Raw genomic sequence first — 25,021 nt, forward strand, 5'->3', positions numbered from 1 at the left:
TCTTTTCAAATGTAATGCCAGTTTTCTAACATTTTATACAAATTTCAGTAACCTGGGCTGCCCTTTCTCCCTACCCCCTTTTTGTCTTTTTGCCAGTTGTTAAATATGTCTGGAAAAGAGGGAAATTCCATGCACTTCATAATATTGAATACAAAATTTTACCTGAGCCATTCAACAGCAGAAAGATTCTTTCCACTCAAGCTCTACATAAAATATACTAAAATATCAAATTTCAATTTTGGGGACTAGCCTTAACTTAAAAAAAAAAAAAAGAAACACCTGTTTACATGGCAGTGTTGTCATTAACTTCTATTTCTACCACTTAGCCTATACCCACTTTCACACCCTCCTGTAAATTATGCTGACTTATTCAATGCAACCATATTAAAATGATCTACCATTTACTCTCATAAATATATTTCTTTGATTATTTTACCTGGATATTGCCTTAAATAAGAATTAGATTTATCCCAAAGTTTTCTTTCATTTGCCTGGGACAAATGTTTCCATGTATCAAGCAAATTCTAGGCATTCCTGTGAAAACTAAAATCATATAGTAGTCAGTTTCCCATTATATTAGTTTATATTCACAGTTCCTGGCTTAATTTAAAATTTGATTTCTCTAATTCTGTTCAAATTAAGAGAAAAAATGTCAATGCAGCAATCTCAATGAATGGTAAAATTATCAGGACAGCACATTTTTTAAAGGCATAGAGAACCACTGATTATACAGGTAAAACAATCATTGACTTAGAAGCTATTCACCTCTATAAATGATTAAGACTATGACAAATTCCATGGAACCTTGAAACAGTAACCATACAGAGTTCTCTGTTTTGGTTTACGGAAGCAATAAATACAAAATGTTAAAATGTTTTAATCAAAATATCTATTCATTATTATTTTCCCCAAACCCTGTAACTCAGAAGAAAAACAGCAATTATCACATAAAAAGAAACTCACAGGAGGTACTCTCTATCTTTTCTTCTAGGAAGTTTATGCTATGTTTGTTTCCCTTTTTATCCATGGCATCTATGTCTAACGCTCTTTTCTGGGAGGTACTAAAATGTGATAAAGCTTGAATCATAAACACAATTTTAAAAATAACAAGAACATAATACAGTAACACTACTACTTCGTCTCCATGAAAAGGCTTAGTTACTTACAAAAATCAACCAATGAGGTTGATACACCTTTCTATCCAGGTTAACAATGTCAGAGATAGAAGGACCTTAGGGACCAAGTGGTCCTATTCTCTCATTTGGCAGATAAGGTAAGAGTAGGGTGATTTGACGAAGACCATCCATTTATCTAGTGACAGAGAAGAAACTTGAAATCAAGGTTACCTAGCTACTGGGCCCATACTATTTGCATTATATTTTCCATTATAATTTTATTTAGACTTAGAGCAGTGGTTTGCCATAATGACTATATACAAAAAAATCACTTGAGAAACTTTCAAAATATACATATGCTGGCTCAATCCATAATTCAGCATACCTAGAAACAAGTCCCAAAATTTGTATTTTATTCAAAGGTCCCCCATCAAGATTTTGATGCGCACTCAGTGTTAAGAATAATTGTGGCTTAGAGCAGAAGTGTAACCTTCTCTGGCACTGTGACAAGTCACTAGCTCCAAAGTAACCTATAATGGATTTCCTAACTCTCATCTGCCTCTTTTGAATTTATTAAGGAATGTCTGTCATTTCAACTGTAACTATGCAAGCAAGCCCTTTAAACTTTTGTATTACTTTTTTTTACCTTTCCTCTGATCACTTCAAACTCAGATATAGATATGCTACAATTCAGACCTCCAAGCTGCAGGGGTTGGGGGGTGGGGGATTACTGGATTTCTGACACCTTTAGGGAAGAAGTATCAATACCTTTTTCTGGAGGATATTCAACTATTCAAATCACTGGGAAGACCAGATATAAGAACAGAGAAGATAGATGACAATGAACTCTAGCAGCATCTCTTCCATGACTAGGTATCAAAGTTAAGCCAGGAATCCATTATAAATACATTGCCTTCACAGACCAATCATATACAACTGCTGAAAAACAAATTAATTTATATCAAACTACTTAAAATGAGAAGGTTTGGATAATTTTTGTTGAGATAGTAAGTTAGGCTTAAAGAGAATTACAATAAATTTCAGGTTTAAGAGGACAGAATCAAAGTGTCCAACTAAGTACAGTAGCCCCTTCCCTAGGTACTGGAATTGATTCCTAAAACCCTCATTGCAGGGGAATTTGTATTGAAAGAATTTATGAGCTTTGGGGAAAAATTGGGTCAGGGAAAGGAGTATTATTAAAGCTCAGACAATTGGTTTGTTCACTGAAATAAAACACCAAGTAAAGTGAATTTTGATGACATTTTACATTAGCAATAGTGATTACTGGGCAATTAATTTCTATTTCACTCTGATCTCAAGGTGAGGACAATCATGCATCAATGAAAATGCTAGTCATCACAGTAGTGAGAGGGAAAAAACTGAGAAAATAGGATTTTGTCTGGAGATAAGTAAGCTCTGTCTTCTCCACTTTCATCCTCTGGCACATGGATCACCACATCATCAGTTCTGATCAGATTCTGAATCCCAGAGTTCAAATATCTGCGCACAGCCTTTCTGCCTGCTGTTTGTGGAATAGGTTTGAATGACATGGCCCGATCTCTTCTGCCCTGTGGAAGCAAAGGAGAGAGACAAGACTTATTGACCTTTGTTTGAAAGTTTCTTATTACTATTTTACCAGGTTATGAGTAATTATTTAAGCCTTGCCTGGAGGTCAGTAAATATTCCACCGAAGAATCTTTCCTCTGAATCATGGAGACATTTCAATTTGTATAGTGGCTACTTCAACATTCTTCCAGTTCTTCATAATAACCTTCACTTACCTCTTTTATCAACTTTCAATGTGATCACATCTCTGAAATTTTTCTCAAATATCTTCCAATGGTAAGACTCTAATAGTTCAGCAACATCACTTAATTCAATGTCTTCAAATCCTTCACCACCTAAAGGTTTTGCAGATGCTAAAATATTTTCAATTTCTTCTACCACTGGAAGGCAACTTTCAGAATCAGTTACAACCTCATTCCAAAGTTTCTGCCAAGCTCCCTTGAGGGTTGATCATTTTATTACTCTGACTGATTCTTCTACTATCGTTAAAGTGTTACAAATGCAGAAATTTTGCCAACCTTCTTTCACAGTAAGTTTTGGTGTCTCTCATAAGATCTGCAAGGTAATCAAACACACACTGAGTATAGTACATCATAAACATTTTTTGTACCCCCAGATGCATGGGTTGAAGTAGGGTAGTGATAATGGGGGAGATGGAGATGACTTTATCACAAGGATCAGAATTTACTATTGTACTTTTGTCAGTGGGAGCAGTGTCCAGAATCAGCAACACTTTGTATTTAAAATATATATTTTTTGGTTTAAATATTGTTTAACCTCAGAACAAAACACTTTAAAAACCAGTACAGTAAAACCTCGATATAACAGACTAATTTGGGCGAGGGGGTGACCTTTAAAGCCAAAAATCTGTTATATAATAAAGTAGGTTTTCCAAATGCATTTGTTTAAAAAATGACAAATTAGTTAGTTTACCTGTTTTTTTTACTTATGTAGATACATTTGTGTAATTAAAATTAAGTATGTATGAAAAGTTTAATTTCACAAAAAAGTTTTCTATATGTATTATTGTAATTTTAAATTTATACTAAATAGGTCTAGTATATGGGTGCATTCACTAGTCACCATGAGTAAACAAATGCACACAGCTGGGGCGTGGCTTAGCTTACTTCAGAACACCAGCGTCACTCATTAAAAGTGCTACAAATGGGGGCATCTGTAATACTGGCAACAATAAAGATACATTTAAAGAAAAAAACTGCTGCAGAAAGTCACACCACTTGACAGTATGTGATGCAGTGTGATCACATGCTAATCATTCACTGAACACTGTTTACCAAAAGTGACTCTTGGATTTAAATGTTTATAGTTGTAGATATGTATTATTTATTTATGTCGGTGAAATTACTACACTGTTTTTTTGAACATATAGCCTATTTGCTAAAATTTGTTAAAAATGCCAGTGAATTAATAACAAAAATCACTGTTAATTTAATTATAAGCAAATCTTGGTTAAAAGCATTTTAAAATTGACAGGGTATTAATTTTCACATATAACATACGGACAGGAAATTTGTCCGTAAAAATCTGAAGTCTGTTAAATCAAGGTCCACAAAATCAAGGGTTTACTGTACAAAAAGTGTTCCTCATTCCAAATGTTATGGTTCCCCCGTCACGTAGACAGAAAAGTGTTTCTTACATTCTTTTATAAGAGGATACAGGTTTTGAAATCTGTGAAGCAACATGGGTTTAATAGAGAGTCACCACAAACATTGGAACAAAGCAGATCTTTGAGTTTGTCTTTTCCAGTCTTGAAACCGCTGGTCTTTTTCTCATCTTTTGCAACAGATGTGCAAGTAGGCATGTACTTCCAGAACAGGACCATTTCATCAGCTTTGAATACCTGTTCCAGCAAACAGCCATTTTCTTCCATCAGTTTCTCCGGGTATTCAGGATACTCTGTAGCAGCTTCATGATCTCCTTCCTTTGCCAGCCACTTTCTTTATCATACAGACATAGCATTTCTTAAACTTACTCAACCACCCATTACTTGTGATAAATGTTATAATTTTTCATCTAGATCGAAATTTAAACTTGCATATTTTGGGGATGCTTGCTGGCAGATTATATACATAGAAAGAGAATTATTTAACCTTCCTATTTTAGAATCCACAAATACAAATCTCTTCACATTTTCTCTATTTTGACATTTCAAGTTATGTGTGATTTTCGTAATTATTCCTGTGTGTCCCTCAACTCACTAGCCCTATTAGCTTTCTCATTTTTCTTCGTTGTATGAATTATAGATTCATTAACATAAAAAACCCACCCTAGAGTTCTTGGCTCCATTGTTATCAAGCATTTCAACAACTCTCATTTTGTTTGCAATAGACATAGCCTTTCTTGCCCTCTTCACTGTTCTTGCATTTATTTCTATCATCTACATTTTTGCTTTTTTGGTTGGATGCTATTCTTACCCAAACATACGCAAATTTACAATTATTAATTGTTTTATATCACTGAGCGGTACATAGCACTAATTTGTAATATATGAGAAGCAAATGACAACATTCACATGACAAATAAAAACAAAACAGCTTTTGCATGACTACACGTGTGTGATTGACAGCTACAGAGGGAGCAACAGACAGAAGAACAAGGATAGAAGCAACAAACAAAAATGTTGATCTCATCACAAGAGCCTAGTCAGCAAGACAACATGATGTTGACTTGAACTTGCATATTGTTCCAAAACTTTAAAAGATGTCAACTAGGTAAACTCAAAATTTTGTATGAGAATGACTTGCAGTTGTGGAGGGATCACAGAATTCAGGAGTCAAGGTCAGGCCACCAGGCTGAGATGAGAAGCACAAATATCACCATCTAGAAGAAAGCAGACACAAACATAGGAAATGAAGGCAGGAACAGAGGCAATCTGCATAAGTAGATTATAAGCTAGAGAGGCAACAGAAATTTGTAATAATAATAATATATGCCAAATTGCCTTTACAAAGGCTGAATCAATTTGTATGCTCACTAACAGTGAATGAGAATCCTTTTCTCCCATATTCTCACCAACATGAAATATTATCAACCATTGTAATTTGTGCCAAGCAGAAGATGAACAACAAGGTATTTCATTTTTGTTTTACTTTTCATTTCTTTAATCATCCTTCCATATGGTAGACCATTTCCATGTCTTCATCTTAAATTGTGTGTTCATATGCTTTGCCCATTTTAAATTTTTTTCTTACTGATTTATGGGCAATATTAGCATATTAGGGAACTCTTATTTTTAATTCTCTGTTGCAAACATTATGCCAAGCCTAGCATTTACTTTTAAATTTTATTTATCTTTTGCCATAAAAATGTTTCACATATTTATGTAGTCAAATGTTTCATACCTTGCTTTGAAAAGCTTCCCCCTCCCTAAGAAAATGATGTTCACATATTTTCTGTCAGCATTTCAACCAAAAACAAGGTGTGTTTTTTATTACTGCTACACCTTGTGAGGATTTGTATGTACAAACAGAATTGATTGCAGCTTTTGTCATGAAAGGACATTTGGTCTTAAGGGGTTTGCTTTTATACAGCTGTGCAGAGTTTATTTTTCTTCTTCAAAAATCTTAAACACACATATATTCAAGTGGTAAGCTCAAAAAGTATGGACCATCAGAATCATTTAACACTTTAAACTGTAATACCCATAAATGGTGACCAATGATGAGGCTTCCATGAGAAATCTTATTTTTTCAAAATTTATAAACTACCCACAATGCTTTTACTAATATGATAAAGATGTCATTCAACTGACTTTTTAAAAAATATATTTTTGTTGATTTCAGATAGGAAGGAAGAGGGAGAGAGAGGGAGAGATAGAAACATTAATGATGAGAATCATTGATCGGCTGCCTCCTGCATGCTCTCTACTGGGGATCAAGCCCGAAACCCAGGCATGTTCCCTTGACTGGAATTGAACCTGGGGCCCTTCAGTCCACAGGCCGATGCTCTATCCACTAAGCCAAACGAGCTAGGGCTCAACTGACTTTTAAGACCAAAAAGCAATAATAGAGCATTTCAAAAGTAAACCTGCATAATGCAAAATTTCAGAAACTTATTCATTCTCCTCAATCATCTCACACTGACAAAAAGTTTATCATGTACAAGGCCATGGGAATAGAAAAATGAATTGATTTAAAAAAAATTTTTATCTTAATGAACTTAGTCTTCTAGGAAAAATAAATATAACACAGTATAAGGCAGAAAGCCACAGTCCATAGAGTTGAAAACAGGTCCTTCTTATCCCTTATCTGAGGAATGGTATAACTTCCTAAGTCATCTGCCTGCCACTCAAGCCTCTCCACCATACTGCGTCCTGAGCAACCTTTCTAAAATAGGGGTCTAATCCAGCACTTCTTCCTCTTTAAATGACTCCCTTGAATGGCTTACTGAATAAAGTCCAATCTCAGTCTGTATGATGGTGCCTGCCTACTTTCCCATTCTTATCTTTTACTACCTCTTCCCTTGTTATCTACATGTCAGACAGTTAAGGGGCTATATCAATCATCCAAATTTCTTTAATCTTCAACACTAGTTCAAGCACCACCTCTTCCAGGAAGCTTTCTCTGCTCCTCCAGATAGCTCTGAAGCAGTGACAGGAAATCTCAGAGGCTCCTTCCCATGCTTAGTATGATTATAGCATTTTGACATTTCACTGTAGTTACATCTGTTTCCCTGTATCTTAATCATTTCTGAATGCCTTGACAGTATCTGGAACAGAATAGATCATCTATTTATATAAAAGCCTAAGTGACCATTATGACAGAATGACCAGAATGACTGGCTGCTATGATGTGCACTGACCACCAGGGGACAGATGCTCAATGCAGGAGGAGGGGGAGCGAGGAGCAGCGAGGCCTGGAGGCACACGCTATGGCCCAGGGATCCCAAGAACCACAAGCCCAGAGCCTGCTTTCCAATAAAAATAAATTGGGGAAAAAAGCGGGAGACAGGGGGCTGGACGCTGCCACCCTGGGAAGAACAGCTCCAGGAGGGAAAGGCCTCCCTAGGCCCCACCTGCGAACCGACTCACCAGTGATGTACAGGAAGCACAGCCCCTCTGACTCCAAAGCCGGTGGCACTGACAGCTGCTCCCCATCCTGCTCCACGGTGGATGCAGACCTGCCTGGCCATACTGTGTCAGCTCCAGCTTCTGGCTTCCTGACCTCCCTTTCATATACTGTGTGTACTTGGGAGTGTGGCTTCGGCCTCCCAGGCCAATAGTGCCGCAGCACAGCCAGAGAGTGGCAGGACACAGCCACCAGGGCTGGCTGGGCATTGATATGGCCATGTGACTGACGTCCACGTGCAGTTACACTGCGTGTTTACATTTGTAGGGAAGCAGGGCAGCCTGCTCCTGCCACCCACGTCACCTTCTAGGCTAAGAAAGGCCCACTGATCTCTGTGTTTCTCCTCCCATCCAGAATCAAAACCTCTTGGGAATGAATGATCCCAGCAATGGCCCCAACACATGCTCGGTGTCACTGTCACAGACATTCCCAGTCATTACAGCCCATTCCTCAACCCGTAGTGCCCTGCTCTACCCACTGCCACCCCTTACCTGTCACCCCCGGAGGACCACCTTCTGTTATTTGAAATGTGGGCAAGATCTCAAATGCCCCCCCGTCCTTCTTTTTTTCCAATAGCTCCCTTGCCCTACCTTTTTCTTCCTCTAAAAACCTTGCATTTTAATAATATGTATTTGATTGATTTTAGAGAGGGAAATAGAGATAGAAACATCAATGATAATAGAGAATCATTGATCGGCTGCCTCCTGTACCTTCCAAACTGGGGATCGAAACCTCCCATGGCTCCTCCCCCCAGCCAGCAAACCTCTTATGGTCAGGTCCCTCCCCCAGCTGGCAGGCCCCAGTGGCAGTGTGGCAGGGATGGAAGGAGGAGGGGGGAAGGTGGGGAACTGCGGGGTGGTAGGGCGCCAAGGGTAGCGATGGTGTCTGGCATGCATTCCTTCCATGCCAGGCCCAGTGACCATCACCTCCTCTCTAGACCTTCGGCCCAATCTGCCCAGCCCCAATCAGCCCTGATTGCCCACCAGGCCTAGGGATCACACCCATGCATGAATTTCATGCACTGGGCCTCTAGCTTTATTACATAAATGCTTACAGTGGACAGAGTAAGTATTGCATGCAACACTCACAAAAGGGTTATCATTTAAAATGAACCTTGAAGAATAGGTAGGGTTTTCAGTGCGTGGAGAAGGGGGCAAGTGAGTGGGAGTTGAGAATTAGGTTACATGAGGCTAAAACACGGTGGGGGGTGGGGGTGTCCAAAGTGGATAGTAAAAAACAAAAATTGGAAAAGTAAGCTGAGGCAAATCATAGAGGGCCTGAGATACCTGTTTTATTTGGTGAGATGAAGTTGTTAAATTTTTCCATATGAATGAAAGGGTTTATGTTTGCAATTAATAAAAAAGCAGGGGTTTATGATAAATCAGTTATATTCGTGTTACTATGTCTCAACACAAACATTTCTAAGGGGAAAAGTCCTATTTGTGTACTAAGTAATTTAGGAATATCATATTGATATTTATTATCACATTATTCTTTTGTTCTTGCAATTTAATTTTTGATAACAAAGACAGTCATGAAACATCTCCCCTTTCCTTCTATGGTTTGATGGGTCACTAATCAAATAGACATCCACAAATTCTTAATAATAATCTATTTTTTCACATTAAAATTTTATAGAAAGCTGTGCCTATTTCTTACTGGATCCAAGTCTTTTTTACAGCTTTGAAAATTCTCCCCGCAAAGTCTAAGTGGAGTCTATGCTGCAACAGTGCCCTCTCCTGGCTCTAGCATGGAACAGCTAAACCCTAAACAGGGAAGGAATGCAAAAGGCAAGGTCATCTAAGGTGCATCTCTCCTGACAGGCCTGCAATGTCTTTCCCTTTCCTGTTAAGCAGAATGTTGACTTGATGAGCTCCTCAAAGGAATCAAACTCATCTTAGCAGGCAAGGAATAGAGCAAATGTTTTGACAACTTCCATTTTTCCCTCATCTTTTGGGGAGTTGGCTACACCCAAAACTTCCAAAGATTTTAAGAAAACGCACATTAATTTGAACAACAGTTTCCTGATCTCCTGTATTCGCTCTTTATCTTTTCTCATTTTTACTCGCCTGTGTAAGAATAAATGAAGTGTTTAGTTACAGAATGCTTTAAAGAATAACAGAAATCATGGACCTAGTGACCTAGTGGCTGGCCAAGTCCCAACCTGAAATACAAACAGGCCATCTCCTAAGCCAGGGGCTAGATGTCATTTAACCCTCTCTCTTAACCTTAAGGGTAGGAAACAACATGAAATCAGCTTACAATGACTCCTTATGATGACAACTGAAAGCAGCTTTTAGCTAGCAGGAAGCACAGTGGCCTCCTGCTGGGAATTAAATGAAGTACGATGGGGGAGATGCACTGTAAATTGTGGAGTATGATCCTCATCAAAGGTGCTAGTATCATTGTAGATTCAGACTAGATTGCAATACCAAGAAATGCTCATGGCAGGCTACAGAAGGATAAGGAGTCCCCAAGTGCACAGCCACCCTTCTTTCTGCAAAGACAATTTTAAAGGCCCTTCCTGCCACTGTGGTTCCTTTATTCAACCCAATTCTGAATAAGCTGTAATTAAGGGACCACAGCTTTCTCCTGTGTCTTATTTCTGTGGGGTTTTGGTGGTTCCAATGCAGAGCTTTACAATCTGGGGCCCTGGGATGAGTTCTCATCTTTGGTCACTTCCAAAGTCCGAAGCCCCTATGGCCTCCGTGAGCAAAGCACTGGGCTATGCCCCTTAAGTAACAGGTGGTAAAGCAGTGGTCCCTTCTTTCCACACAGCCATGGAGTCATATATACAGAAAAAAACCAACTAATTGCCATAAAAGACCCAATGATAGGTACCACAGAGGTGGGGGACTTGGGGCCACAGAGAAAGGAGGTAATCATTTCACAGTTAATTTACAAAGCCTGGCATTAGGGTGAGGCGAAGGCAGCCAAGTCATGAGTTGGATCATTTCTTTAACATTTTTTTTCCCTCATGGAATATTTTGCATTAACTTTGAATCTTAAAGATATCACATTTAAAAATTGTATCGATTAATGAATGCCTTGGTGACCCCTTAAATTTTGTTCCCGAGGCCAATGCCTCAATAGATGTGCCTTTGTCCTGGCCCTGGTGATTTGAGTGAGGGCATAAGTGATAGACATGATTTTGCAGAAAGAGGAGTAAAAGGCAACCGGAGAAGGCACCAAGGAGCCCAAGCAGGGCCTGGAGAAGGCTGGAGAGGCGTGATCTGGCGGGTCTGGCGGGCTTGCTCTGCTTGACTAGGCTAATTTGTGGCAGCCCCCGAGGAAATCCGCTTGGTTAAAGCGCAATACCAAAAGGACATAGGCTTACCTTGTTCTGGCTGCTCAGGCCCTGAAATCTCCTCCTCTAACCACCAAAGCACAATCTGCTCCCCTCTGGGGAAGATGCATCTTTTCTTTGCAATGCGCCTACTCCGAAGCGTTCTTTAGCGCAGACTTAATCAACCAGCTGCTCTCAGTGGAGACCTGCCCCTTGGAGAGGCCCCTCTAGCATCCGCCCTCCCCGCTGCGCCCATTGTTCGCCAGAGGTCCACTCCCACCGCGCAGGGCGGGCTGGTCCCCAGCTGGGATGGGAGGACTGTATGCTGTCACTTCCGACCTTGTGTCGGGACACTTCCTCAGTTACACCATTCAAACCCCAGCCTCCGCCCCACTCGATCCCAGCCGCCAAAGGCCTTCTCCATTAACCATCTCAAGGCCAAAGTGCTAAGAGACTCTGCAAGGGTCGGTTTGCTATTGAATAGTGGCAACAGTCGCTAATAAGCTTGATTGCTTGGGCAGGCAGCAAATTTTAAAGCTGGAAGGAATATCATATAAGGGCAGGATTTAGCATCCGTTTTCTTTCCTGAAAAGTCACCAAGCAAATTAAATGTGTCAACATTTAGTACCAGTAGTGCATCCTAACAAGTACCCCTTCCCCCCCCCCAAAAAAAAAAACGTTAAAGCACTCTCTACAAACACTACCTTTGCATTCTTGAAATCTCCATCAGAAGGCGGGGAAAGTGTTTAGAGAAGGGTGAGTTTTCTGGTAGGAATTGGTCTGAAATAAGCCGAACCCCAGAGAACAGCTTGGAGCTGGGAGGCAAGGGGCGGGGGGTGGGGCCTTAATTTGTTGTTCCTACTTAAGCCCTTTCAAAGACCTCAAATTTCTCGGAAGCTCTTTGCAAAGTGCCTGTCTACAAGTTACTTTGGGTTTCTTATAAAACAATTAAAATGGCTTGTCCAAGTGAGACTGGTAGCTCAGGAAAATACTCCTGGAAAATGGATGTGAAACATGGCTGTTTGAGCCACATAGCTGTTTTAATGTGGTATAATGTACACTGAAAGTAACAGGGCCTGGAGATGCATATTTCCCCCAAATCTCTAAACACATATTTCACTTCAGGAGTCTTGCTTGCAGGTATTTGCTTATTTTTAAGGCATTAGTAAATGAGTAACAGGCAAAATCCATAAATACAAGAACAAATGCCAGGTTTAGCAAATAAAAACATGGATCACCCAATTAAACCGAATCTCATCTCAGAGGGAAGGCAGGTGGGTGGAAAGAGATTAACCGGGCAACTCATATGCATATATACATAACCCATTGACACAAAAATAGTGTGATATAGGCCTGGGGGGGGGGGGGTGGCAGGTGCAGGCTAGAAGGGAACAATGGGGAAAAAGGGGAAAATCTGTAATACTTTCAACAATAAAGATAAATTTGAAAAATAAAGCCAAATCTCAGATGAGGAATATCTTTATAATATAAATGTGTCTTATGCCATATATACATAAATCTCAGATAAATGAGGAATACCTTTATAATATGTGTCTTATGCCATATATACATATTTTTTTTTTAGTTGAAACTCAAATTTAACTGAATATCTTGTTTTTCTCTGGCAACTAGGAACAATGAGAAAACTATTTGAAGTCTTTGTTTATAGGCAAACAAGATACAAGTCTATATTGAGAGGTAGGCAAAAATATCACAAGGATTCTGAGTAATTTATTTATTTATTTTTATTTACTTATTTTTTGTATAGCAAAGGTAGAGACTTATTGAAGAAAAAGTACAGACTCCCACGTGGGGAGAGGGAAAGAATCCTGAATTCCTTTTTCCTATGGTTTATAAAGGCTGCAGAGCCTGGTGCCTTGATATCCCCTCTGACTGGTCACTATTCCTTAGACTGGTTACTATAGTAACTCCTAGGCTCAAAGGTCAAACCCTTTGTTTGACATGTGAAGTTCTCCCCTCTCCTTCCTTATTGTTTTCTTATGCCCTTTGGGCTTTCTTCTCCTTCTGGATGAAGGGCTTCCTTCTCTCTATTTTGTAAATATAGACCTTTTGCTGTTTCCAGCTCCCTCATTCTATGGAAATAAACCTGTTGCAGCTTTTCAGCTTCCCTATTCTATGGAAATATACCTTCTGCTGCTCTGCAGCCCTGTGCTTCCTCCATGGTCCCCTTAATTTCCAAAATTTCTAAAATTTCCTAAAACCTGTCTTTTTCACCCCCCAAAATTACTGTTTCAGTCCCCCCTTCGGTTAGGAAACACCAACTGAGTAATTTATATATGTAAAATAGCAATCACATTAAAATACTTATTATGAAAGCAGTAAAAAATTTTATTTATATTAATTGAGAAGATTGTCAATCTGATACTTAAGACTAATAAGGCTTTTAATCCAGGGATCTCCAAAATAAACCCCGAGGGCTGAATCAGATCTGTGGCCATTTTTTGTATGGTCTTTGAGCTAAGAATGGTTTTTACATTTTTAGTTGGTCAAATAGAATCAAAAGAATAATATTTTCTGTCAAATGACAGTTATATGAATTTCAAAGTTCAATGTCCATAAAGAAAGTCCTATTGTAACCCAGCCATGCCCACTCGTTTGCTTAGTATCTTAGGCTGTTTCCTGGCTACAAAGGCAAAGCTGAGTCAATGCAAGAGAGAGATCAACCTGCAACACCCCCTTGTCCATTGCAGTACCTCACAAACCAGAATATTGCTGTGGTGTTTAGATCCGTGACCCAGTCAGTACTTTATCAAGTGGCTAGCCTGCCATCTAGTGGGGAAAGATATGAGTGCTTTATGTATGTATGTATCCTATATAATAAAAGCCCAATATGCAAATAGACCAAAAAGCAGAATGACTGGAGGAACGACTGGTCACTATGACGTGCACTGACTACCAGGGGGCAGATGCTCAATGCAGGCGCTGTCCCCAGCCTGCAGGCCCCAGGCCAGCCAAGGAGGGTGTCAGCAGGGGCCCCCTGATCGCCCCGCCAGTTGTCCCACAGAGGGAGGCAACTAGCAAGGGTGGGGGGGGCAGGGCCTGCGAGCGGGCGGCACTAGGCCAGCTGATGTAGGTGCCAACAGGGGCCCCCCGATAGCCCCGCCGGTCGCCTCACAGATCATCCCTGATCACTGGCCAGGCCTGGGGACCCTATCTGTGCATGGATTTTGTGCACTGGGCCTCTAGTTAGATTATAAGCACCTTAAGGTTGGAACTCTGCCTTTGTCATCTCCATAAATCCATCACCTAGCAGAATTCTCCTGGTTCAGTATATGGGCTCAATAAATATTTTCTGAATGAATGAATAATCAAAATGAATATAGCCCCTTAATAATGGGCTCATAGGTGGTCCTAAAGAATAAATGAAGGAATCACTCATCCAGACTAAGATGAGCTGTGTATGATGAAACAGCTGTGAGCTATGGGACCTGTCACACCTATACAAACAAGCAACCACTACTTATCATGGTTGTACTTACATTAAAGGCAATTCATTATTCTTTGCTTTTCCACTGGAGAAATTAGGAGAGTAAAGATAACTGTTTCCCAAGAGTATAGAACAAAGTGATAAAAACCTATAAAGAGCCCTGGTGGGATAGCTTAGCTGGTTAGAGCATTGTCTGGATACACCAAGGTTGCAAATTCAAGGGTTCAATCCCAGTCAAGCCACATACAAGAATCAACCAATGAATGCATCAATAAGTGGAACAACAGATCACTGTTTCTTTCTCTCCCTTCTCGCTCACTAAATATTAATCAATAAAAATATATTTTTAAAAACCTATAAAGAAAAATTATTTTTAGGTTCATACAATAGCTGCACATGCTCTAGGAAAAAAACACACATTCATTTGAAAGTGCAATAGTATTCCAATCCTAGCATAGTTAACCCTTTATATCAGTTCCACATTCAATCAACTGAGGATTGAAAATATTCAAAAAATAATGTTATGCTGTTGCTGACATGTACTATGTAGTTACACCTATGATTATTGTGTCTGTACTGAATATGTACAAACTTTTTGTTTGTTATTATTCCCCAAACAACAATATAATAACTATTTACACATTTACATTTTAATGGGAATTATAAGTAATCTAGAAATGATTTAAAATCTAAGGGATGCCCTGGCAGGTTTGTCTCAGTTGGATAGAGCATCGGCCTGTGCACTGAAGGGTCCTGGGTTCAATTCTGGTCAAAGGCATATGCCTAGGTTGTGGGGTTGATCCCCAGTGGGGGGCATGCAGGAGGCAGCCAATCAATGATTCTCTCTCATCATTGATGTTTCTCTCTCTCTCTCTCTCTCTCTCTCTCTCTCTCTCTCTCTCTCTCTCTTTTCCTCTCTGAAATCAATAAAAATATATTTAAAAAAAACATAATGGAGAATCTGCATGTGCATAAATTACATGAAAAAACTATGCCAGTTTATATAAGGGACTTGAACATATATAGATTTTGGTATCTGCAAGGAGTCCTAGAATTAATACCCTAAAAATACTGAAGGAGGACTATATTCCTTTTACATTATTTAAAAAATTATCTTAGCACCTAGTATGATAAGAAAAGTAATAAATTAAAAATCTTGTATTATAATGCAATGGTAGAAAAGTTTTAAAATATAAAACTTACTAGAGGCCCGGTGCATGAAAATTCATGCACTCAGGGGGGAGGGGTCCCTCAGCCCAGCATGCGCCCTCTCACAGTCTGGGAACCCTCAGGGGATATCCACCTGCCAGCTTAGGCCTGCTCCCCAGGGGATTGGGCCTTAGATGGCAGTCAGACATCCCTCTGGCAGCCCAGGAGCCCTTGGCGGATGTCCAATAGGGAGCATGCCTAAGCCGTTTGTCGGATATCCTTAGCATTGCCTCAGAGGCGGAAGAGGCTCCCGCCACTGCTGCTGCAATGGCCAGCCATGAGTCAGCCTCTGGCTGCAAGGTGCTCCCCTGAAGAAGCGCAGTGAACACCAGGGGGAAGCTCCTGCATTGAGTGTCTGCCACCTGGTGGTCAGTGTGCATCATAGCGACCGGTTCTTCCTGATCATTCTGTTGTTAGGGTCAATTTGCATATTACCCTTTTATTATATAGGACTAGAGGCCTGGTGCACAAAAAGTTGTGCACTGGGGGGGGGTCTCTCAGCCCAGCCTGTGCCCTCTCACAGTCTGGGACCCCTCGGGGGATGACCACCTGCTGGCTTAGGCCTGCTCCCCAGGGGATTGGGCCTAAGATGGCAATCAGACATCCCTCTGGCAGCCTGGCAGCCCTCCGGGGATGTCCACTTGCCAGCGGGGAGCAGACCTAAGCTGCAGTCGGACATCCTTAGCGCTGCTGAGGAGACAGGAGAGGCTCCCACCAACACCGCTGTGTACTGGCAGCCATTAGCCTGGCTTGTGGCTGAGCAGAGCTCCTCCCATGTGAGAGCGCCCTGACCACCAGAGGGCAGCTCCTGCATTGAGCGTCTGCCCCCTGGTGGTCAGTCTGTGTCATAGTGACCAGTCATTCCCAGTCTTTCTGCAGTTAGGGTCAGTTTGCATATTACCCTTTCACTATATAGGATAGAGGCCTGGTGCATGAGTGGGGGCCAGCTGGTTTGCCCTGAAGGGTGTCTTGGATCAGGGTTGGGGTCCCGCTGGGGTGCCTGGCCAGCTTGGGTGAGGGGCTGATGGCTGTTTGCAGCTGGCCATACCCCCTTTAGGGTGGGGGTCCCCACTGGGGTACCTGGCCAGTCTGGGTGAGGGACTGAGGGCCGTTTTCAGGCTGGCTGGCGACTGAAGCTTCCAGCCTCTACTTTTTTCTTTTCTTTATTTTATTCTGGGATTTATTTACTTTCTATAATTGAAATTTTGTTGCCGTCACTGGAGCTGAGAGCTGGGCTCCTGCTCGCTCCAGCTCTGAGGCCACGGCCTGCTGAAAGCAGGTATCTTGGGTTTGTTTAGCTTCTATAATTGAAACTTTGTTGCCGTCACTGGAGCTAAGAGTCGGCTACAGCTCCATGGCCACGGCCGGCTGAAAGCAGGTATCTGGGGTTTGTTTAGCTCCTATAATTGAAACTTTGTTTCTTTCAGAGCTCAGAGCCAGGCCGCGGCAGGCGGGGAACCTTGGCTTCCTCCATCACTGGAACAAGCAAGCCTCCTGCTCACTTCAGCTGCGTGGCTGCTGGTCGCCATCTTGGTTGGGTTAATTTGCATATCTCACTGATTAGCCCATGGGAGGCGTAGCGAAGGTACGGTCAATTACCATGTTTGTCTATTATTAGATAGGATATGGGTCTATAAGTCAAAAATGGGTCATTCTTATGCCATTAATTGATAAATAAGTAAAAATAAAATATCTCAGAATGAAGTAACCTTCAAAACTGAGCTCTTGATAGAATTGCACAAATCTAAGATTTAAGGGAAGAAAGAAAAAGATAAATTCCTGAGAACATACTAGGTCTCAGATATTGTCCTGGATGCTTTTACCAGCATTATCTTATTTATCCCTCTGAAAAAATATCGAGAGGTCACATGGCTAATAAATAACTGAATTGGATTTGGGCCATACATCTTCTGTGTCCTCCCCTTTATTCTGCCCCTCATATTAAGAATTCACTCCAAATATAACACTTTTTGGGATTCCTCATCAGTACTGTTTTTTTGTTTTGTTTTGTGTTTTTTTAAATATATTTTATTGATTTTTTACAGAGAGGAAAGGAGAGAGATAGAGAGTTAGAAACATTGATCAGCTGCCTCCTGCACACCCCCCACTGGGGATGTGCCTGCAACCAAGGTACATACATGCCCTTGACCAGAATCAAACCTGGGACCTTTCAGTCCGCAGGCCGACGCTCTATCCACTGAGCCAAACCGGTCCCGGCATCAGTACTGTTTAACTTTATATCTCCCTACCACAACAGCATTTCAGATGCTATCTGGGATAGCTAATTGAATTTCGGAGGTTCTTTCAACACATGTAATTCCAAGTGGTATTTCTCCCATTCAGCAATCCTATTGTTGATGCTTATCAAATATCTTACGACAGACAGTTTAAATCTGTTAACTTACACAGACTACTGTTTAATTTTTTTTTATCTCCTCCAAATACACAGTTTTAGTAGACTGATTACAGCAAGCTGAGTTCCAATGGATCAATAACTAACTCACTTGGTGGCCTGCTGCCAAATGGCTAATCGCCACCAGAAAATATGGAGCCCAATTCTCCCCTAGTCTGCCACTGATTAATTGAACGGGTCATTTTTCTCTTCCAGTCAATCATAGGCGTGAGAGTAGTGTGTGACTCGTATGCAGACAGGATACTTACTGCAAGCACTTATAGATAGTTTCAAATTGGGGAAAAGTTTGTGAATATGTATAATGACAAATTTTAGTAATACAGTATTCACAATCAGTCCTAAGAACACTAAGCACTTGTCAAAATTGCACAGTTAATTTCTTTTAGAATTAAATGAAAATGGAGGAACAATAATTAGGCATTCAATTATCCATAAAAATGTTTTTAAGATTTGCAATTATAGTTAATTGCTATAAAATATCATGTTGATTTAAAAAGCTGTTAACAAAATTGCAAATAAAATTCTTCCAGGCACATGTACAGCCCCAACTGACTTTGTGACCCAGCTCTCTGTAGAACCTGCTGGGCTGGCTGTACAGTCATCCTCCCATTCTCTTGTTGCACCTTTTTTTTCTTTTTCACATTGTCCCTGTACATACAGTGGTCTTATCATAGTCATGCACCCAATAACATTTCAGTGAATGATGGACTGCATATAAGAGGTTTGTCCCATCTACACTAATATAAGAGAAACATGGTAATTGGCGTACAACCACTACCCTTTTCATTGGCTAATCAGCAAGATATGCAAATTAACTGTCAGCCAAGATGGCGGCCGGCAGCCAGGCAGCTTGAAACTAACATGAGGCTTGCTTGCCTCAGTGACGGAGGAAACCAACGTTCCCCGCCTGCGGCTGCAGGCCTCTGAGCCTGCAGTTTAAGAAACTCTGTAACAAATACCACCAGGCTTCAGCCAGCAGGATGGCAACATTGTAAGCAAAGGCCAGAAACCTAAGAGCTGGAGCCAAGCCTCAAAGCTAAAGCTGGCCCAGAATAAAAAAAAAAAAGAAAGAAAGAAAGAAAGGAGCAGTTGGGAGCTTCAGTCACCCCCAGCCTGAAAACAGCCCTCAGCCCCTCACCCAGACTGGCCAGGAACCCCAGTGGGGACCCCTACCCTGGAGGGTGTGTGACCAGCTGCAAACAGCCATCATCCCCTCATCCAGACTGGCCAGGCACCCCAGTGGGGAACCCCACCCTGAAGGGTGTGTGACCAGCTGCAAACAGCCATCATCCCCTCACCCAGGCTGGCCAGGCACCCCAGTGAGGACCCCCACCCTGATCCAGGACACCGTTCAGGGCAAACCAGCCGGGCCCCACCCATGCACCAGGCCTCTATCCTATATAGTAAAAGGGTAATATGCCTCCCAGCACCGGGATCAGCGGAGCCGAGAGGCCTCCCGGCACCGGGATCAGCGTGACAGGGGGCAGCGCCCAAACCCCCTGATTGCCCTGTGGCTCTGTGTGTGACAGGGGGCGGGGCCACAACCTCCTTATCTGCCCTGCTCTTTTTGTGACAGGGGAAGGCGCCCCAACCCCCTGATTGGCCCTGCTCTGTGCCTGATAGGGGGGAGCCCCCCAATGCCCCCCCCCATGGGCCCTGCTCTGTGTGTGACGGGGTAGAGCCATAACCTCCCCATCAGCCCTGCCCTGAGTGTGAGAGTGGCGGTGCCCCAACCCCCTGATCAGCCCTGCTCTGTGGGTGATAGAGGGCGGTGCCCAACCGCCCTGATGGGCCCTGCTCTGTGCGTGACAGGGGATGGTGCCGCAACCTCCCCATCGACCCTGCCTTGAGTATGACAGGGGACGGTGCCCCAACCCCCCAATCGGCCCTACCCTGAGCGTGACTGAGGGTGGCATCACAACCTCCCGATCACCCTGCTCTGTGCATGACAGGGGGCGGCACCCCAACTCCCCAATCAGCCCTGCTCTGAGCCCGACCAGGGGCTGCACCTAGGGATTGGGCCTGCCCTCTGCCACCCGGGAGCAGGCCTAAGCCAGCAGGTCGTTATCTCCCAAGGGGTCCCAGACTGCGAGAGGGCACAGGCCGGGCTGAGGGACCTCCCCTACCCCCCAAGTGCACAAATTTTTGTGCACCGGGCCTCTAGTAAGATTATAATGGAGTAGAAAAATTCCAATTGCCTAGTAACATAGTGGCCACTGTAACATCATAGCGCAATGCATTACTCGTGTGTTTGCGGTGATGTTAGTGTAAACAAACCTACTGCACTGCCAGTTGTATAAAAGTATAGCACATGCAACTATGTAGATAGTATTCGATAATGATAGTAAATGACTATATCACTGGTTTATATATTTACTGCACTATACTTTTAATTATTTTAGAGTGTAAAATAAAAGTTTCTGTAAAACAGTATGCCATGTTATGCTGACAGCAGTCTCATACATCTCACAATTACTCTGTGAAAGAGTTAAAGAGAATAAAATGGGGAAAAGAAAAATTTATTGTGTTTAGCAGTTATCTTACAGAAAGCTTGCAGCCTTGAGTACAGCATAGCTCAGATAACCAGAACCAAGGATGGACCAGACCCTTACATCAGCAGAGCGGCTTACAGCCAGCAAAAATCAATAAAAAACTATCTCTCCCTGCTCTCTTCGCTGATGCCTTTCTCGGTCTCAGCCCACCTGCACTCAGGTGTCGGGAATAAAATCTCTTTTGATACATTAGGGCCTCATGTCATAGGTGCGCAACCTTGGCCCACTCTGAAACTTTCACTCTGTCTCTTGATTACATCATTTCTATTGTGCTTAATTTAATCTCATTTTGTTGTGTTCATCACTGCCTACAAAAGCTACTGCTAACAGCCAGTAGATTATATCTAATGATTGACCTGAAATGAAATTAAAGGTGATTAAGGACTACAAAGATAGAAAATCAGTGAAGATAATTGCTTGCCAGTGATGCATGTCTCATGCCACCAGAACTACGATTTGGGGGAACAAGAACAATGTGACAGAAGCTAACAAAGCATCTGTTTCATTGAACGTGAGACTAACAAAAATGTGAGAAGGACCTACAGCAGATATGAAGAAACTTCTAATGATCTGGATTGAACACTAGACACAGAAGCATATCCCTGTTAATACCATGATGATCATGGCCAAAGCAAAAAGTTTGTTTGTGATGTTGAAAGAAAAGGTTGGACTTGACTACGATGTTGAATTTACTCCTAGCTCTGGGTGGTTTGAAAGTTTCAAGAATCGTTATTCATTACATAATGTGAAAGTGAGTGGTGAGTTGATGAGTGCAATGTGAAGGCAGCTAAAACAATTTTAGAAACTCTAGATAAGCTGAGTGTGGGGGAAAGCAAGAAAAACCCAAATGGAATATTTCTGAAAAGAGTGACACCTCCTCAAGAAGAGCCTCAGGCAGGTCCTTCAGGAGGTGTTCCAGAAGAAAGAGTTATTATCATAGGAGATGACAGCTCCATGCTTGTTATTGTCCCTGAAGACCTTCCAGTGGGACAAGATGTGAAGCTGGAAGACAGTGATATTGATGATCCTGACCCTGTGTGGGCCTAGGCGAATGTGTTTGTGTTTGTGTTTTAAAAAAAAAAAAAACATTTAAAAAGTGAACATATAAATTTAAAAAATCTCATAGAATAAGAATACAAAGAAAGAAAATATTTTGTACAGTTGTACAATGTGTTTGTGTTTTAAGCTAAGTGTTATTACAAGAGTCAAAAGTTTAAAAAAGTAAAAATTTTATAAAGTAAAAAGTTACAGTAAGCTAAGGTTAATTTATTATTGAGAAAGTACTTTTAATAAATTTCTGTAGCCTAAGTGTACATGTTTATAAGTCTACAGCAGTGGACATAATGTCCTAGGCCTTCGTAGTCACTTACCACTCACTTACTGACTCACCCAGAGCAACTCCCAGTTCTGCAAGTTTCATTCATGGTAAATTCCCTCTAGAACTGTACCATTTTTAATCTTCCATACTGTATTTTTACTATACCTGTTCTATGTTTAGATATATTTAGATACATAAATACTTACCATTGTGTTACACTTGTCTACAGTACTTTGTATAGTAACATGCTGTACAGGTTTGTAACCTAGTAGCTATAGGTTATGCCATATAGCCTAGGTGTGCAGTAGGCTATATACCATCAAGGTTTGTGTATATACATTCTATGTGTTCATACAATGATGAAATTGCATAATGATGCATTTCTCATAACTCACCCCTGTTGTTAAGCAATGCATGCCTGTATTCTCTGCCCACTTCCCCCATTCCATAGAGCTCCTATGATGGAGACCCCAAAAGAAAATGATCCACAGGACTAAGAAAAAATAAAATGAAGCTGCGGAGATAATCTGCCTTTAAAATTGGAATTCCATTGAATTATGCCAAGGTTAACTCTTACAGTTGACATAACTTCAAAGCACATCCCTTTTATTCACTGTAGGCCATATCTATCTCTCAATACAAAAGGTTTCCAATTTTATTCTTTCTGAAGTTTCATTCAAATATGATTTAGGTTATGACTATAATATGAAGATGGACATCCTCAGTAAAGTGCATGATGTTATCTTTTAAAACTTCAACTTACATAAAAATCTAAAACCATGGATGGCTATCCTAATATATAAAAACCCTGGATCGTAAGGACCAGTAACTACTGAGGCGTGACCAACTGGAAGTCAGTCCTGCAGTCAGCACAGCGCTTCCACTGCAGGCGTGGTGCCCCAGCACTGACTGCTGAGGGGGCTGCGAATCAGGGCCAGAGAGAGTCCTGAAGAGAGAAGCAGGGACTGCTCTGTTGCCTCTGTGGCAGCTTTTGATCATCACTTACCTCTTTCTCACCCAGTCTGGCCAGCAGCCATGCCTCCATTTCTCTCCAGGCCTCCAGGGGGGCTGCTGATCAGCCCCGCCTTTCTGATCAGGCCCCATTGATAGGCCCAGATATGCTGACTGGCATATAAACTGACCAATCAGAACTGAATCTGGGTCAACTGTGAGGAGCCAATCGCTGCCTAGGAGGCAGAGCTTTTGACACTGACTGGCATAGAAACCAACCAATCAGAACCTAATTGGCTGGCTGAGAAGGGCAGTTGGGGGCGAGATCAGGCCAGCAGGGGAGGGCAGTTGGGGGCAACCAGGCCAGCAGGGGAGGGCAGTTGGGGACAAGATCAGGCCAGCAGGGGAGGGCCGTTAGGGAAGATCAGGCAGGCAGGCAGAGGCAGTTAGGGGTGATCAGGCAGGCAGAGGCAGTTAGGGGTGATCAGGCAGGCAGGCAGGTGAGCGGTTAGGAGCCAGCGGTCCCAGATTGCAAGAGGGATGTCCAACTGCTGGCAGTCGGACATCGCCCAAGGGGTCCCTGATTGGAGAGGGTGCAAGCTGGTCTAAGGGAACCCCCCTCCATGCACGAATTTCGTGCAACAGGCCACTAGTCCTATATAATAATAGAGGAATATGCAAATTAGCCCAGATGCCATAACATTGCAACTGGTCAGCAGGGGGCATGCACAGCAGGAGCTGGTGGGCAGGAACTGCCATCACCAGGAGGGCCTCTGCGTGGCTCGAGGTTGGCCCTTGGCGGAGGCGCACGCAGGCCCGCTGTGCTGCCCGGCCCAGAGGCCGCCCAGCCAGAAGGGATGATTAACAGCTCAGCTGGCACCTATCTAAGTGGGGGCTTCATTTAAATCGAGCCTTTCCCGCAGTGAATGACCCAAACCCTCCCTGGATCAGGCAGGTTCCTGTAGAGTGCAAACTCTACACAATACAACAGGGCCCCCAGTTTTGTCCCTGGCCATCTCATGTGCATTAGCTCGGGGAAGTGGGGAAGGAAGGGAAAAGGCATCATGTGGGCAGGTCTGGCAAGCAAGCAGAAGGAAACCATAACTGGCAGACACTCCCCTGCCACCACCTTCAACATGTAAGAAGAATTAAATAAACCAATACAAACACCTTTCCCCCACCCCAGGAGGGATCTGGGACTGAGGGGCATCCTGCACAGGCATTGTGTACCTGCTTCCCACCCCCTTCATCCAAATGGACAGGTTAGGGGGTTAAGGGGAGGAGGAGGAGCTTCGCAGGAGGGTGATCCCCGGGAACCACACTCCTGCCCTCCCTCCAGACCTGATCTCTCAGAGCACAGGGCCTGACCTCGCCCCCAGCAGATTTGCATATACCAGACCCCTCAGTGCTTCCAGGCACTGGGCATTCCTGTGTCTTCCCTGCCTCCCAGCCACTGACCTTCACTGTCTCCTGCCCCAGAAGCACTCTATCCTCCCCAACTTTTGGTCTTTGTAGCCTAGATGCATGGTGGGCATAGTTGCTTCTCCACTGATTTTATTGGATAAGAACCCAGAGAAGTTGCTTAGCAACTGAGCTGCTCAGATTTCATCAGGGACAATGGATGACACACTTTACTTGCCTTTGATAGCAAAGCAATCTTATTCTTTTATTTTTTTAAATAGATTTTTATTGATTTCAGAGAGGAAGGGAGAGGGAGAGAGATAGAAACATCAATGATGAGAGAGAATCATTGACCGGCTGCCTCCTGCACGTGCCGTACTGGGGATCGAGCCCACAACCCAGGCATGTGCCCTTGACCAGAATCAAACCTGGGACCCTTCAGTCCTCAGGCTGAAGCTCTAGCCATTGAGCCAAACCAGGTAGGGCAAGCAATCCTATTCTTAAAGATTTGATTTTTGTCATACACAAGTGTATTTGAATCATATCAAACCAATATACATTTTTAAATGAAATGTCTCTTCATTTCTACTAATGCAATTCTACCTTAAAGCTTGTGTTGTATAATCTATACTAATAAACGGGTAATATGCTAATTAGACCAACATCTTCCGGACG

The 25,021-nt window shown here is 42.3% G+C and overlaps 1 long non-coding RNA gene across 1 annotated transcript in view; it reads right to left on the reverse strand.

Annotated features, from left to right (window-relative positions):
* Window positions 1-4,361: 4,361 nt before the first annotated feature.
* LOC118654425 overlaps window positions 4,362-25,021 on the reverse strand; it is a 57,966-nt gene continuing 37,306 nt past the window's right edge. Inside the window, exon 6 of the long non-coding RNA XR_004966998.1 lies at window positions 4,362-5,522. This is a non-coding gene — a long non-coding RNA (uncharacterized LOC118654425). The remainder of the gene's footprint in view (window positions 5,523-25,021) is intronic.

The sequence above is a fragment of the Myotis myotis genome, unplaced genomic scaffold (assembly GCF_014108235.1).
Source record: "Myotis myotis isolate mMyoMyo1 unplaced genomic scaffold, mMyoMyo1.p scaffold_m19_p_4, whole genome shotgun sequence".
Taxonomy (NCBI): Eukaryota; Metazoa; Chordata; class Mammalia; order Chiroptera; family Vespertilionidae; genus Myotis; species Myotis myotis.